The sequence below is a fragment of the Pezoporus wallicus genome, unplaced genomic scaffold (genome assembly GCF_028554395.1).
Source record: "Pezoporus wallicus isolate ANWC-B61680 ecotype Strahan unplaced genomic scaffold, APGP_CSIRO_Pwel_v1 contig_8333, whole genome shotgun sequence".
Taxonomy (NCBI): domain Eukaryota; kingdom Metazoa; phylum Chordata; class Aves; order Psittaciformes; family Psittacidae; genus Pezoporus; species Pezoporus wallicus.
The window spans coordinates 570,001-584,310 of NW_026637037.1; the positions used below are offsets into that span (position 1 = coordinate 570,001).

At 39.3% G+C, this 14,310-nt stretch overlaps 1 long non-coding RNA gene across 3 annotated transcripts in view; it reads left to right on the plus strand.

Moving 5' to 3' along the window:
• The window catches only part of LOC130595735 (uncharacterized), a 231,395-nt gene that overhangs the window by 143,218 nt on the left and 73,867 nt on the right, over positions 1–14,310 (plus strand). Inside the window, exon 4 of one of the 3 annotated variants that reach the window (XR_008971373.1) lies at positions 12,985–13,056. The exons of the other annotated variants lie outside the window; for them this stretch is intronic. This is a non-coding gene — a long non-coding RNA (uncharacterized LOC130595735). The remainder of the gene's footprint in view (positions 1–12,984; positions 13,057–14,310) is intronic. 3 annotated transcript variants of the gene reach the window in all.

A 14,310-nucleotide genomic window follows, 5' to 3' on the forward strand; every position in this document is an offset into this window, starting at 1 on the left:
TCTGAGCCATCCTGCAAAGCTAGAAAGACCCGCAACCCAGCCCTTAGCAGAAAATAGCTTTGAGGGAAACTTTGACATTTACTTAGATGCCAAATATTCCCTTCATTTATAATTGGTTTTACATTAATAGCAGCAACTGCAAGCTCAGTTCTCTCCCGTTGTCATTCTTCTAGTGCAAGCCTGTCCTCATTCATTTGATTTTGAGTGGGCTCTAGCTCACACAGCAAAGTTACCAGCTCTATCTGTACCTTCTCACCTGAGCAGCCGTCTCCTTGTCATGAGCCTTGTTAGAATTGCAGTATAGAGCAGGAGCCTGTGACACAAAATCCTTCTCTGAGTCAGCACCTATGGCCATTACAGGGCCTACAGCAGCTGCAATAATACCTAGGTGAGCCATTTTAACCTTTCAGTGTAGCTGCACAACTGCCGTTTGCTTATACACCACGCTAACTCTAAATAGAACATATTATTTCTATAAAGCCTGTTAGTAAAATGACTGAACTATATGGAAACTGAAAAGTACCTTGTCAAGAATGCTGGGCAGATTTAATGTCAGAGGGCAGAAGACGGGGCTGAGATAGCTGAATGGCTCTAAGGTAAAAATACAGACTACAATGGCATTTGAAGTAACACATTTATTTTTACTCATTAAGTATTTTTCTGGCTAACTCATTAGAGACCTCACTTCATCTACTCTCCATTTTTGTTAATGCAGAACTTAGAGTGATCTGTACCGATCCCCCAGCATGTGTTTACCATATACCGCGCATGATTGCAACCACTCACAACAAGGTAAATGGGGGAAATTATTCCAGTGAAGTCAGTGAAGTCACACTAGGTTAAATATGGTAGTTTAAAAAGCCCTGAATCGGATCCATTGTTTACAGACTCACTTATTAGTATCTGTACGTTAAGGTTTTGTCAGGTGTTTCATTATAAATCCTCATTTTGGAGAGTTTAAAACTCCAGGGTAGCATTGTTTTAAATTACAGGAGGATAGATTTTACATAACTGTAATGCTATTTTTTAATCCTATACCTAAAAAATATCTTTATTTGTTCAAGTGAAGCTTGGCATACGAGCAAGCCATAATGAAAAAAGATTGCCCTTTTTTTTTTTGGGGGGGGGGGGGGCAGTATAAATATCTATTTTAATACAGAACAGTTATTTCATTTTTTTAACTGTTTACATATGCTTGGCGAACTGAATGTCCAGCACACTTACAAAAGCTGCCTTAGCAGGTAGCATGCCCAGTACCTGCATATAGTCTCGAACCTAAACAATAGTATGAATAATCATAAGGCAAGCTGGTTCCCTCCTCTCTGAATTTGAGCCATGAAAAACAATCTGCTCCTCTCAGAAGCCATGGAGAAGCATTTCCAGTTGAGAGTGACTTTGCAGAAGTTGGCTCAGCCTCTCGGAGGCTCCGTTTTGAGTCACCCACCAGAGCTGCCACCTGCAGACACCATGGCCCCTTCCCGTCTTGGCTGCAGAAACGTGCATGATGCATGTTCAGCTCAGGCAAGTCTAAGCACTACATGGTAGAGTGCTCTCTTGGGAAGATAATGTGTGGCTACCGGCTGTCCAATCCCAAACTGCTCCCAGTGAAATTTGGTTTGAGATTAATATTTAGGTGCCAGATAATTAGGTTTAAACTTTCAGGACTCCCTTTCCACAATCTTTGGACTTTAGAGATATAGTTTCATCATGATTTTAACTGGTTTTGCTATTCTCAACTATTTAGCATTCCTTTAACATTCATTTGGTAAACTTTACTCATGTGCCCGTGATAGTAAGGTGTTCATCATGAATTATTGCCTGATCTACTGAAATTCAAATTCTGGTTTAAAAATGCCATGAACAGACGTGAGGAGCTGTAGTACTTCTTACTGGTTTTGTAGGTAAAAGCACGAGATTGTACGTAGCTAATACCGTTCAAAGCCTCAGAATAACAGACACATTCCCTGGATTCATGCATGCCAGAAACATCAAGAGAAAAGCTGACACATAAACTTTCAAGAGGAACTGTGTCCCTTGTGTAACTTTCCCTGTTCCATTAGTCCCAACCAAATGATTCTTCACCCCTGGCTTTGTCTTGGTTAAAGAAACTGTTTTCCTAGAAAGTTGTACATGAAGGCCGATGCAATGCAGTGCATTAACCACCAGCTCAGTTTGCTTTGTGATGTTACTGCACGATTAAATTATTTTAAATACAGAAGGTTTACATCGGTTGTCAACTTAAGAGAAGTGCCAGATGCAAGTACGCTTTCTGAGGAACTGTTTGTTACACAGTAATGGTTTAACTTACAAATAAAATTTTCAGGCCCAAACTGAGCCCTGTTAGCAATACGGATTTTGTCTAACGTACATAATGAAAACAGCAAATTAGGTCCCATGGCCATAAACCTCACAGAGGGAAAGCAAACAGAGCATGAATCAAAAAGCTTTAGAAAGTAGCAAACTATTGGTAACTTAGAAATTAAGGTTAAAAGAAAAAAGAGTATCAAACAATTTTGGCTATTAAAATCTGTGCACATTTAGAAGAAAAAGCTGAATTCAAAACAAAACATGGTAGTGTAAGACTCCTAATTTAGAATAAAAGGTCTAGGTCAATATAACCTGTGACAGAAACACAGTTATCAAAATGAGATCTAATCTTGTTATTACTCTTTCCCCACTTTATCCTTCACTTGTGCAATTTGTCAGGGCAGTACAGCACATAGAGCAGTGACACCTCCCATGCTGTGTTTGGCCCTCTGCAATTTTGAAGCATAATGTCAGCCTTCACTTTTAATTTCTCCCCCCTGTCTGGCTTGAACATTCGCCTGCAGGTCTAAAAAACTGCAGGTCATTCTGCTTTTTGTTAAAAAAAAAAAGTTTAAAAATCTATGTTTTAAAATCCCCCAAATACCAGTTATTGACCCGATCATATAAGTATAAGCTTTAAACGCACATATTGACCTCATTAAGTTAAAACCTATTTAGGGAGTTTTAAAATGTATTTTATTGCATCATGGCCTGTAAGAAACTCATTGTATCCATTCAGATTTAGTTTGTTAAATACATGATTATGAATTCTTAAGCAGTTGTAGGACTCCTTTGCATCAAATGTGGCTTTACCATTGGCAGATTTTGCTTGTGGAGTTTCTGATGTAACAGATCACTCGAGCTGAGTGTTGTGCATTGCTTTATAACCTTTATTCCGTGGATTTAAATCAGCATGAAATTTAATGTAGTAAAGAATAACAAGAGATAAAATAATTAAAAATGTACATATGTCATTGAGCTTATGTTTCAGCCTTGAGATTTTTGAGTGTTTCCAAAAAGCAACTACAGAAAGTACTCAGGTCAGTGTAGTAGACTGAGGTCTTGCAAATAGTTTTTATTTATAGATGTACAAACCAACCTGCACAGCCAGCTGGTTACAGTTTGGGAGGGGGAGAGAGGGAAACCAGTGCCTTTTCTGCCTAGAAATGGCCAAAAGGATTTTGGTTTTGTCAATTTTAGGCTGAAAGCTTATATGCCAGGTTGCAGCTTGGAACTCATTTTTACAACTGAATTATAAAGCCCCTGAAAACAGGGGTTTCAAGTGAGAATGCTGAAACAGCCTTTAAGTACAATAGTGAGAAAGGAGCTCTCTAATGCATAGAACTTGTTTTTTCTCATTATTGCCTTAAAAGAAGCAGCTTTTTGCCTACCCTTGGGCATCAGTCAATGTTTAAAGCATGTCTCAGCATACAGTCTTACTACCAGGTGTGTGGAAAAGACTTAGTACAGACCCTCTTCTGAAATGAAACTAGTAACTCAGGTAGAGGACGTTGAATTATTTCCTGACTTTGAATGGGATTTTTAAATCAGGCATAGAGCCTCACGTGGTTTGGAGGAAATAGAAAGGCACATAGCTTATGCCTTGGCTGTGCTCTAAATGTTATTTTAGGCTATGGTCTGCCAGTAGAACTGGAAAAAAGTAATGATGAGCTGCTTGTGCAGAATTCAAGTACAATGCAAATGACTAGGAGAAGAAGATGTGTAAGAATCTGTATTGTTTTGGCTCTATTTATATCCTGACTTTTTAAGGTGGCTTATTAAGTGAAAAAGCTTGCAACGTGTGTTGCTCTAGTGCGAGACTTCCTGCATTCTTTCATTGGGAAAAGTATCTGATAAAGAACAGTTTTTCAGAGAGCTGAACTGAGTAAAGTGCACACAGTTCAAACATGAAGATGCTTTAAAAACTTTATTGAAACTTTGCCAAAAGTTAACCAGTGAGGAAACCAAATCCAACACACTGAGGCCATGGGTATGGCTACCTTCTTGCTGAACAGGGAAGTTAAATACACCCTATATTGAGTCATTACAATGTATAATGTTTTTGTGTTGAAGCAGCGTTACATAAATGGAGAAATCCCTGGGAGGGTGCTGAGGCCAGTTGAAATTATGAGGGTTTTATAGCACGAGCAGCTACACTAAACAACATTGAGGCAATGTGACATGTTAAAGGGAGGGATACTGAAAACTCCGCTGTTTGCAGTGCTGCTCAGGCTTGGGCTTTATTTCCACCTTAAAATCTTTACCTGGCCGTGATCTGTTGTTCCATTACTGGAGGGCAAAAATGGGAGGAATTGTCTGGGCTAAATTGCAATTAGGCAGCCCTGAGAGAGGCTGGCACCAGTTAACTTGGGATATTGGAGTGAAAAGGCCCGTAATCAGCCTTCGGTCATGTAGAACAATGCATAAAATTAAATTGACATTAATGAATAATTGTGTAATGAAAATGGAAGAGGAGAGTTAATTGCATGTTACAGTGAGTGTAATGCCTAGATAACCTTGCATTTAATGCTATTCTTAGCCCTGCTGCCAAGACTTCTACAGAGCCTCTCTCTGCAGGAAGTCATTAAAGCTGTGAGTAGATAATGCAGGCTCAGTGAAACCTAAGTGGCAACAATATAACAAGAGTTTCTTTCAGACCTTAGTGTTTTCAGAAAAAAAAAGGGTGTGTTGAGGTAATTTGTACACATCGGAAAGAAAGCAGGAAACTTGAAGCAATCTATTGGTAGTTTGTCCAGTTCCACAGAATTTTCAACTATTGTTGAAACCCAAGTCAGTTCAGATAACCAAAGTCAAGGCTAACCATCAGTGCCTGCAAAGCAGTAAGCATCCAGCTGTCTCCAGCTAAAACTTGGTTTTGTTAATCACCTAGTACAGCAAAGGACACAAAGAACTTGACCTTAAACATAAGACGACGGTGGGAGATGTCTTCAGCACTATCCTATTGACACAGCTGGTTTGTGCTGATAAATAAGACTCCGGAAAAGTAGAATTGGAAAAACTTGGTCCATTTTCTACAGCTTTGAACATCACAAAGAATGGCCTATTTATATGTGCCTGGGTGTTTCCCAAACGTTTAAACCAGTATTCTCCATAGAACAAACTACTCCTTGTAGGAGTCTTTTTTAAATCAGGCATCAGAATAAGGTGTGTTTTTGTTTGGTTGTAACCTTTTGAATATCCTGGGAGAGTTTACTCCCACAGAGATACTTGGTTTTGCTTTGGGACACTGGTTGCCATCATGATGTATCGATTACAGTGGGATTGTCCTTCAACAGTATGACCCTGTTTATAATGTAAACTTGGCAGTCAGGAAATTAAAAGGACTAGAAGAAAGCCTGCCTCATGAAAACCAACCAACCTCAAAGCAAACAATCAGAAATCCTCACAAATAGGCTTTTTTCATTGATACTATTTTGCAGTTGCTCAATATACATTTCTATATTAAAAACAATTTTCTTAAAGTCATTGGTTTATCACTGCTGACATTACTTTGACAAGCACACTTGCTTGCTTAGTTCAGCAAAAGATGGGGGTTTGCTTGGAAAAAAATGATTATATTCAGATGGCTATTCTCTGCTTGTGAACACTGCACAAAGGCTTCTAGTTTGCCTGTGTGTATTCTGTAGTTTATCACTTTGTAACAGATATACAGAGAAGCATCCTGTTACATTTTGAGTCTTGACTAAGACTTGGCAAACTTATCATTTAGATGAAATATATGAGCATATGGATTCAGTCTCCATAGATAGGCTGTTGACCTGCAGTCATTCACTAAAATTGCCTCCAAGGAAAACAAGTTGCTGCTACTTCCTCAAATGATCTTGCCTCTTGGGAAACCTAAAAACTTGCCATCTTATTTCTGCAGTACTCTCCTTATATTCTTTGAAAATGGTAGGGGGAATTCATGTTACTACTGGGAACGGTATAAATCCATCATCGGTTGGGATCCCAACTCCATGGATGTAAACATGAGACTTGACAAGAGCTGTAGTGAGGTTTTTCATGGGCTGTGGCTCCATCTGAACCATGGCTATAGAAAGTCAGTTAGTTAGCACTAGTTCTCAGAAGCCTGTGACAGGATGAACCACACAAGCTTTTGTAAACTGCAAGCTGTTAATAAATATTAGGTGGCAATGAAAGTTGTCTGTGAAACTGAAAGGCAGCACTACATTCACGAGTGAAATGTTTCTTCCAGTGCAGAACTGATGTGTGGACCTTGCTGTAACAAGGTAACATAGGTGGAAACTGTAACAGGTTTCTAAAAGGATTTAAGCAAGGGTACAGGGCAGTGAGAACATGCACAATTAAATGACGTTGCTAGAAAGTCCTGCTGACTGCTCTTGGGCTTTTTGGGATGGCTGGTACTAAGCAGTACCCAAGGGAGCCCCATGCCGGGCTAGCTGGAGCGTTGCTTTTTTGGACATTACCAGTATCATTTGGACATTACCAGTGTCATTTGGACATTAACATTCCTTTGTTCCTGTTTCATGAAATGGGTCCTTCCTGTAATGCCCCTCAGAAATACAAATTATGTGGGTTCGTTGGATTCAATTCGATGTGAGTCCACTTTTACTCTTTGCTTTGTGCTAGTATCAGAACACAGTGCAGCTATCACTACATGAAAATGCCTGTCACTGAGGCAGACCACGTAGTTTAAAATGTTACATATTTAGTCATCCATTTTTGTTGCAACAGTTGAATTTTCACCTTCCTTGTAAGGCTGAGGAGCCCTTCAGCAGCTTCTTCCTGTCCCATGTAGCCAGTACATTGGGCAGATACTCTCACTTCTCCCTCTGATTAGAAGCCCTTCTTGTCCACGTCTTTGTGAAACCTCTCCTATTTTTGTGCTGTTACAATTATGTTTTCAGCAGACCCAGGGAGGAGGAGAGTAACTCAGCTTAGAGTGAAACTTGTTTTCTGCCAGGCTGTGGTGCCTGACAGCAAAGATACTGTGGCCATTGTGCTTAATAGATGTACATTTATGATCCATACATTTCTTTCTCATTACCATGCTGTGTTCTGAGTTTTGTGGAAGCTAGATTCACTTAAAATTTAGCCAGAGCTTTTGAACCTAAGTGTCTAATTTGAAAGCAGTCCAGCTACTGTTCGTGATTTCAGTGGAATACTCAGGTTTTCTGGATATGCTGAGTCATGCAATGACCTGTTGAGTGCATTTACTATACAGTATTGGGATGATTGCTAGTAAGAATAGCAGTGTAGTATGGATGAAAAGGCTAACAAGAGCCACATGCTACCTAAGGGCCTATGAGTAACAAGGACATATGCCGCTGGTAAATCAAAGTTTGTGTGAGTACTTATACTTGCAAACGAGTAAGTATGAAATGTGATTAGGAATTCAGTCAGCTGAACCACATTTTAAATTTCAGTTGGGAGTCAAGTCCAAACTGTCCCTGATAATGGATTGACACTTAGGTTTGGAACATGCTTTTTTCCTGCTTATACTTGACCTTCTGCATAGTGCGATGCATTCTATAAATGGCTTTTGGCTAATTGCTCTGAGACATTTTTCCAACATGTGTCCCAGACTCTATTCTTCATTCATCTTTCCCATGGAATGAGCAAGCAAAAAGAACTGTATTAATTTCCTTCCTTAAGCTGCCTAGCATGTGTTTTAAGCTGTTCAAACAACTGAGCACAGAATTGTCACATCAGATTGAGAGCGGAGAAACGGCTAAACTTCAGCCTTCTGCTCCTCTTCCCTTCCATGGTAACTGCTGTAAGGAAGAGGGAACAATGAAGTCACTTTTAAGTCATTACCTTTATATCTCTTCCGGGGAGTATTAATTTCTTATCTTGATTTTCTGCATTCTACTCTCCCAGGTCCAAGGATTTTGTATGGTTTGGGACGGTGGAGCTCCTTTCCTTAAAATAAGTGGATGCGAGTCCATTTTTACTGCTTGCATTGTGCTAGTACCGGTATGTTAGCCTGTGTGGATTTTGTTAATCCAGATTTACTTGTGTGAGAGTTGACTCTGACCCAGAATGTGCCTCATGCAGAGCATTTGAAGGAATCTGAATGTGTTTCCATGAATTCTAGCTGAAGCTGAAATAGATGTTGAAGCTATAAAGACAATATGTGAATCCTCTAATAAAGCCCATAACTACATTAACTAGAATTCAGTGGAATAACTAAACAATATTCAGCAGGAATTTAACATTTGGCAACTTTCTGGGTGGTATAAATCAGTATATTTAGCAGATGTTTTCAGCTTATTGTGTTCTCTGTGTTTTGTGTTTGTATTATGGAATAGATCTGACAACTCACAGACATAGGGGGTTGCTGAATTGCTCAAAGTTATGAGTTGTAATGGGCTTTCCTTAATTCACACATTATTCTGACCAGATGATTTTGGTATTTCCTATTGTGTTCAGGACCTGTGGACTTTGTTGAAGGCCAAAGCAAAGGTATTCAAATGACATTTCAGGAGTTGTATTAGAATAAGTTATAAAATAGGGGTAGATGAGGCGCTAGTGCTCCAAAGCATTGGAAAAGAGCATGGCAGGGTTTTTTCTGTTGACACCCTGCTGTCAGGAGTGCGAGCTTTGCTGAAGAAGACTGACTTGTTCATTCTTAGGCTCATTAAAATGAAGAAAATGAGAAATCCACTTCCTGGTATAGCTCTGACAGGCTTGTACAGAGGATAAGGATCATTTGATCATAGTCTTTAAGCATCTACCACTGGGAAAGGAATTGTGGGGAGAAGCTCTGTGAGACAAGAGCTCACAAACTTTTTGGAACCAAAAGATCAACAGCTCACACATAAGCAATTGGTTTCTCTGAACCTAATCACTGCACATCCCCTGTCCCAGCTCTGCCACCGATTCCTCTGGAAAAAAGACTAAGTACCTCACTGAAGGAATCTTGTATATTCTCATAAAGAAGATTTGCTTTTCTAGCAAGTCATACTGTACCTAGGCAGTGGCATAACATTTGTTGTGTTTTTTACTCTGGTTGGATAATCCTTTCTATTTTGCATCGTCATAATTAAGACACCTAAAGAAAACTAAAGGAAAAGTATGTTACACTGATACTTTATTACAGCATTTATCTAACATCATAGAAGTGCAAGGAAGTAAAGCTTTTGTTTCATAGTTTTACACAAATATGTTGATTTCCCAGAACTGACTCATCAATTAAAGGAAGTTTTCTGTTCTTACTAATTTTTAATAGCTCTATTATTCACTGTATCAAGAAATCAGGAGGATGATAAGATAATAATTTTCTCTTGAAACTGCAAGTTTCTGAATTAATTTAAAAGACGCTGTATCAAAACACACATTGGTATGACTGGGGGCTAAAGCTATATCTTTATTAGTCGAGCTTGGTAAGCCCAGCTCACTGGGACAAATGAATTAAAGCTATAACTGGAACCAAAAGGATCAACAGCTCACGCATAAGCAATTGGTTTCTCTGAACCTAATCACTGCATGTCCCTTCCTACACTGAAGTCAAGATTCGAGCTAGATTAATAATGATGTAAGTAAATAGAGAGGTCATGTAGCTGAACAATTGGTTAGGTTAAGGATACCCAAACCTTTTCATTAGGATCATTTTTTCAGCTATGTGAAAGTTAATAAAATACAATGCTCATGATGACACCTCCTTTTCTCTATAGAAATCTGTATATGCTTTAATCAGTTTTTAAATTCTTCGGATATCTTTTACCTGATATTTAAATTACATCACTACAAAAAAGTGTAGTATGTAATAATAGTAATCTCCTTTGAGACCAGATATTTTTGCATTTCACCTTGTTAAAGCAAAACTTTGTTATGTTTTTCTCATCAGAATAAGAAATATGTTATAATTGAACAAGGATGGTTATCTTTTAGGCTTTATGTGTATGATGATGTAATCTTCATTTAATTATGAGAAAGGTTGGTTTCTGTGCTGTTGTGCAGTACCTCCAAACTTACACCAATGATTAGTAGAGATTTTAATTGCAATGTTACAGGCAGCTGGAGATTGTTATTATCTTCTGAATCTGTAGCAATTATGTAGGATGCCACAGCAGTGGTAATTTAAGAAGGATCCATGTCATTATCTGCCTGGCTTGGTCAGAAAAAAAGCAGTGACAGTGCTAGTGTTTCATCCTGAGAAAATGCCTGTGACTGGCTTGAGTGGACATAGGCCATCTCAGGTTTAACCACTATAACATGCTGAAATTCCTCTCATCTTCCATACCAGTTGAGATTGCTTGCATATCTGAACGTACCCTGGGCCTGGGAAATCTGTGTCTATGTTTGAGGTTCTTCTCAGATTTCTGTCATGAAATGCTGATAAGGTACTTCAGAGCCAGCATCACTCTGCTCCTCACTGGTAAGCTGGTACCGATCCCCGGAGGTTTGAAAGATTCTTTCACATGGGTTACATTGATTGCAGTGATCACAGCTCATCTATATTAGTTCAGATTGGAAAGTGTGGTCAAATTTGTGTAAAGTACTAACACCAACAGAGGGAGGACCTTTTTTGTTCGACATTTTGCTTTATCTACTGTTGGTAGCTGGATTGGTTGCTACTCATTGGTAGCTATTTTTGTCTGGACAGTGATTCAGGACAACAGAGGCAAATGCTGCGGAGACGGAGTCTCTGACACTTGCTCATATGTAGCTGTATAATTGCTCAGATTTTGACTCCGCTTTCCTACCACCTCTGAACATTATCAGCCATCCCTGGAAAAGCCTAGCTCTTATTTTAATGCTGCCTTTCTTTCTGCTGTCACTTTATTTCCATTTCTGCAATATGGATGTCTTAAAAGTCAAAAGAGTATTTAGATGACTAAAAAGACAAGCGGTTAGTGGAACTTCAAAATCACTGAAGTTAAGTGTTTAAATCCCACTGATTGAAACAGAAGTCAGGATTGCAGCTTCCTTAAGTATTTGGGAAAACCCTATCTGGCATAACTTGCCCCATTTGAAAGTTGGCCTTCAGGGCCTGTGTTTCCTGGAGACACAGAAACTAAAGATATTATTAAATTTACAACACTTTGTGTCTAAACAAACTTATTAAGTCCTACTTTTATATCCTGGTATCCATATCCCACCCACCATCACCCTCGCTTCATTTCTTCCCTGCAAATTGCCTTGCAAGTAGGTTACTTTGGCTCATCCCCCAGGAGCAACAAGTCTGAGATCTACCAGAAAAAAGTGTGTCTAATAGTTAAGTAGAAAGAAGAGAAAGTAGTTTACTCACATTATGTCTCCATATAGACAAGGATGTTGCCCTTTATCTGCCAGCATGTGAACCTGGAATAACAAGGTCCTAAAGTATGCAGCGTATCCAAAGATTTAGAGCTGTCATTTTTAGGCCAATAGTTTAAATGCATATATTATTCTCTCCTTCCTACCTGTGAAAGTGAGGAAATGAGAGAAATCGGAGGAGACTTCATTCAACCGCAACATATTATTAGTGTTTTCTCTCTCAAAGGAACCAAAAAGAAGCTCAAATGGCCATACCCTGATTTTTCAGCTTGTTCATATTCCTTTTATAAAATTTTATTACTCTGAAGGGAATTAAACAATTACCAGTTTACAAAATCATTACTTTTGATTTTGTTATTCCATTTCTTGTGCATTGTCTCTTGCAATCAAATTAAACAGAACTTTAGCTAGCAGTTGGCAGGATGACATAGGAATAGAGAGTATATAATGAGAAAGGAGCTTATTCAACCAGGTGGAGAAAGCCAGGATTGTGCCATGAACATACGATACGTCATATTAGTAGTATCTCATTTAAAGAGTAGTGTATCAGTTTAAAGCTGTAACACACTAATATACTACTTGGAAGAAAAAACAAAACCACTCCAAAAGACATCTTCCAAAATTCTGAGAAAACTCTTAATGGTGTGAACAGTTGTGATCCAGACTACAAACTTCTCTACTGATTAAAGCTGTTGTTCACAAACATTGCTGTCATCTGTAGTCTTAAAAGACGTCATATAAAATGGAACATCCCAGCAGTACTCTTGGGAGTCGCCAACTGTGAACTGAAAATGTTGCCTCTTAGCCAGTGCTGAAAAGAAGATGCACTTTGTCTTAGGATGACTTCAGGATAGATGTTATGTCTCTTTTCATTCTGCAGTTAAAAGCCCTTTTCATGTCCTGTGGCTCATTGCCATATTTGCATGCTCCTTTCAGAGCCAGCTTGTAGCCCTCACCCTGCCACAACTGCAGTGTTTATGTCTCTCCACATTCAGAACCTTCTTAAGAGTAGCTTTGTCCCAAGTGAATCTCTACCCTGGAAGACTGTCCACAAAACAGACAACGGAGAGCTGGGCTTGAGGTAATCACCGGCTTAAAGGAGACGAGTGTAAAAGCCACTTTTTCATCAGCTTCATGCACTGTTTGCACTTCTTACTGTCATCTGGAAACCCTGAATTAGAGGATGGAGGTGAGTTGTTAGCAAATGATCGGAGAGAAAGCTCTAGAGAAAATTCCCCGAAAGAAGGTAATACCAGAAAGTTTAAAGCTGTACTCTCTCTCATCAAGTACCTTTTACCTGAACTCAGCCGAGACTTCTCAATAGAGTGCTTATGAGCAACACTGGCACAATCATGTATTACTTATACAGGGTGCATCTGTTTCCTGTCATATTTGTAGCTCATGAATACTTCACTCTGTTGATACACCCTGCAGAATATAGCCAGGGATTAATGCAAGGACTGTACAACTGCCATGATGCCCAATGGAATCTATAACAACTTTATGGTGAGGAACATGTATACCTCGTTATCTCCATATAAATGGCAAATGCCTCCTGCTTTTTTTCACCATCTCTGCTGTGTTTTAGCTGTGTCAATACTGAAATGTTTGCTCTGCATAAAGATTATTATTCCAGTTTGGAATTTGTGTGAAACCTGGGCCCAGACCTGACCTTCCTTACATGAATTCTGGCACTGCCTCACCATGAACACTTCCTAATTGCTGATTATGGCTTATCATTACAAGACACTTATAACCAGGGATTGAACCAGTATGTTTGAATCTGTTCTCGGTCAGATCCAGCTGTGATTGAAACTGTTGTAGTCGAGCTCTGATTCCAAGCAGTTTATTCTTCAGTTCGCAGACTCTCAGCGCAGGCCTTCAGCAAGCCGAAGTGTTAATCTCCATCTCCTCCTCTTCCACATTAACATCATTTTTAGTCCTGGACCTATCCTGGACCTGTATTTTTTAAAATACTTTAAATTTAGTATAGGAGACCATGCTGCTGATGGGAATGAAGTGATGCCAGCACTAACCAGAGGAGTGGGAGCTCATTGGCAGTAAAATCCCCTTTCTCCCTTGTAAAAACCCCAACCCGTTACCTGTGCACGTGTGTATCTCCCTGTCACTAGGTATAGTTGTGGTATTGCTGGAGGAAACTAAGACTAGTCTTCTTCCCTGAGGAACAGGAGTCACAAGAAGTAGTTTACATGGATCTCACCTTAGGAGGTAGTGCCCATGGGTAGCTGGTTCCAGGGAAGAAGGTTTGCATGGTGTAACAAGGAAGGACAGACTCTGAGCAAGTCAGTGGTTTTCAAAGCATTCTTTAAAGTCAAGTTGTCTTCTTGTTGTGCAGAGCCTGCCAGGGGATGTCGTTTTTCAGCTGATCTGGTGTTCTGAGCTGGAAAGGTCTTTGGTTTGGTTCAGTTCCGTTTTGGGATCAGCAGAATTTCCAAAACAGCAGCTTAAGTTTAGTTCTAGCTTTGGGAAACATTTTGAAACCGGTTCATGGGTCAGGTTTAGTTTGACCTTTTCGTATAGCAGAAGAATGAGAAGTAAGTCTTATTCAATCACTGACATTGATTTTAAACAAGAAACTGCAAAAAATGTCAGTTCTGCTCTATTCTGTAACAAGTTTTTATTTAGTTAATGAAGTCAACATTGCAGATGATTAATCATAATGGAAGCACCTGACTTTGGCCTTAGTGCTCTGAGACGGCATTCATGTGGTTCTTGGTACAAAAGCAAAGGCTTTGTGTC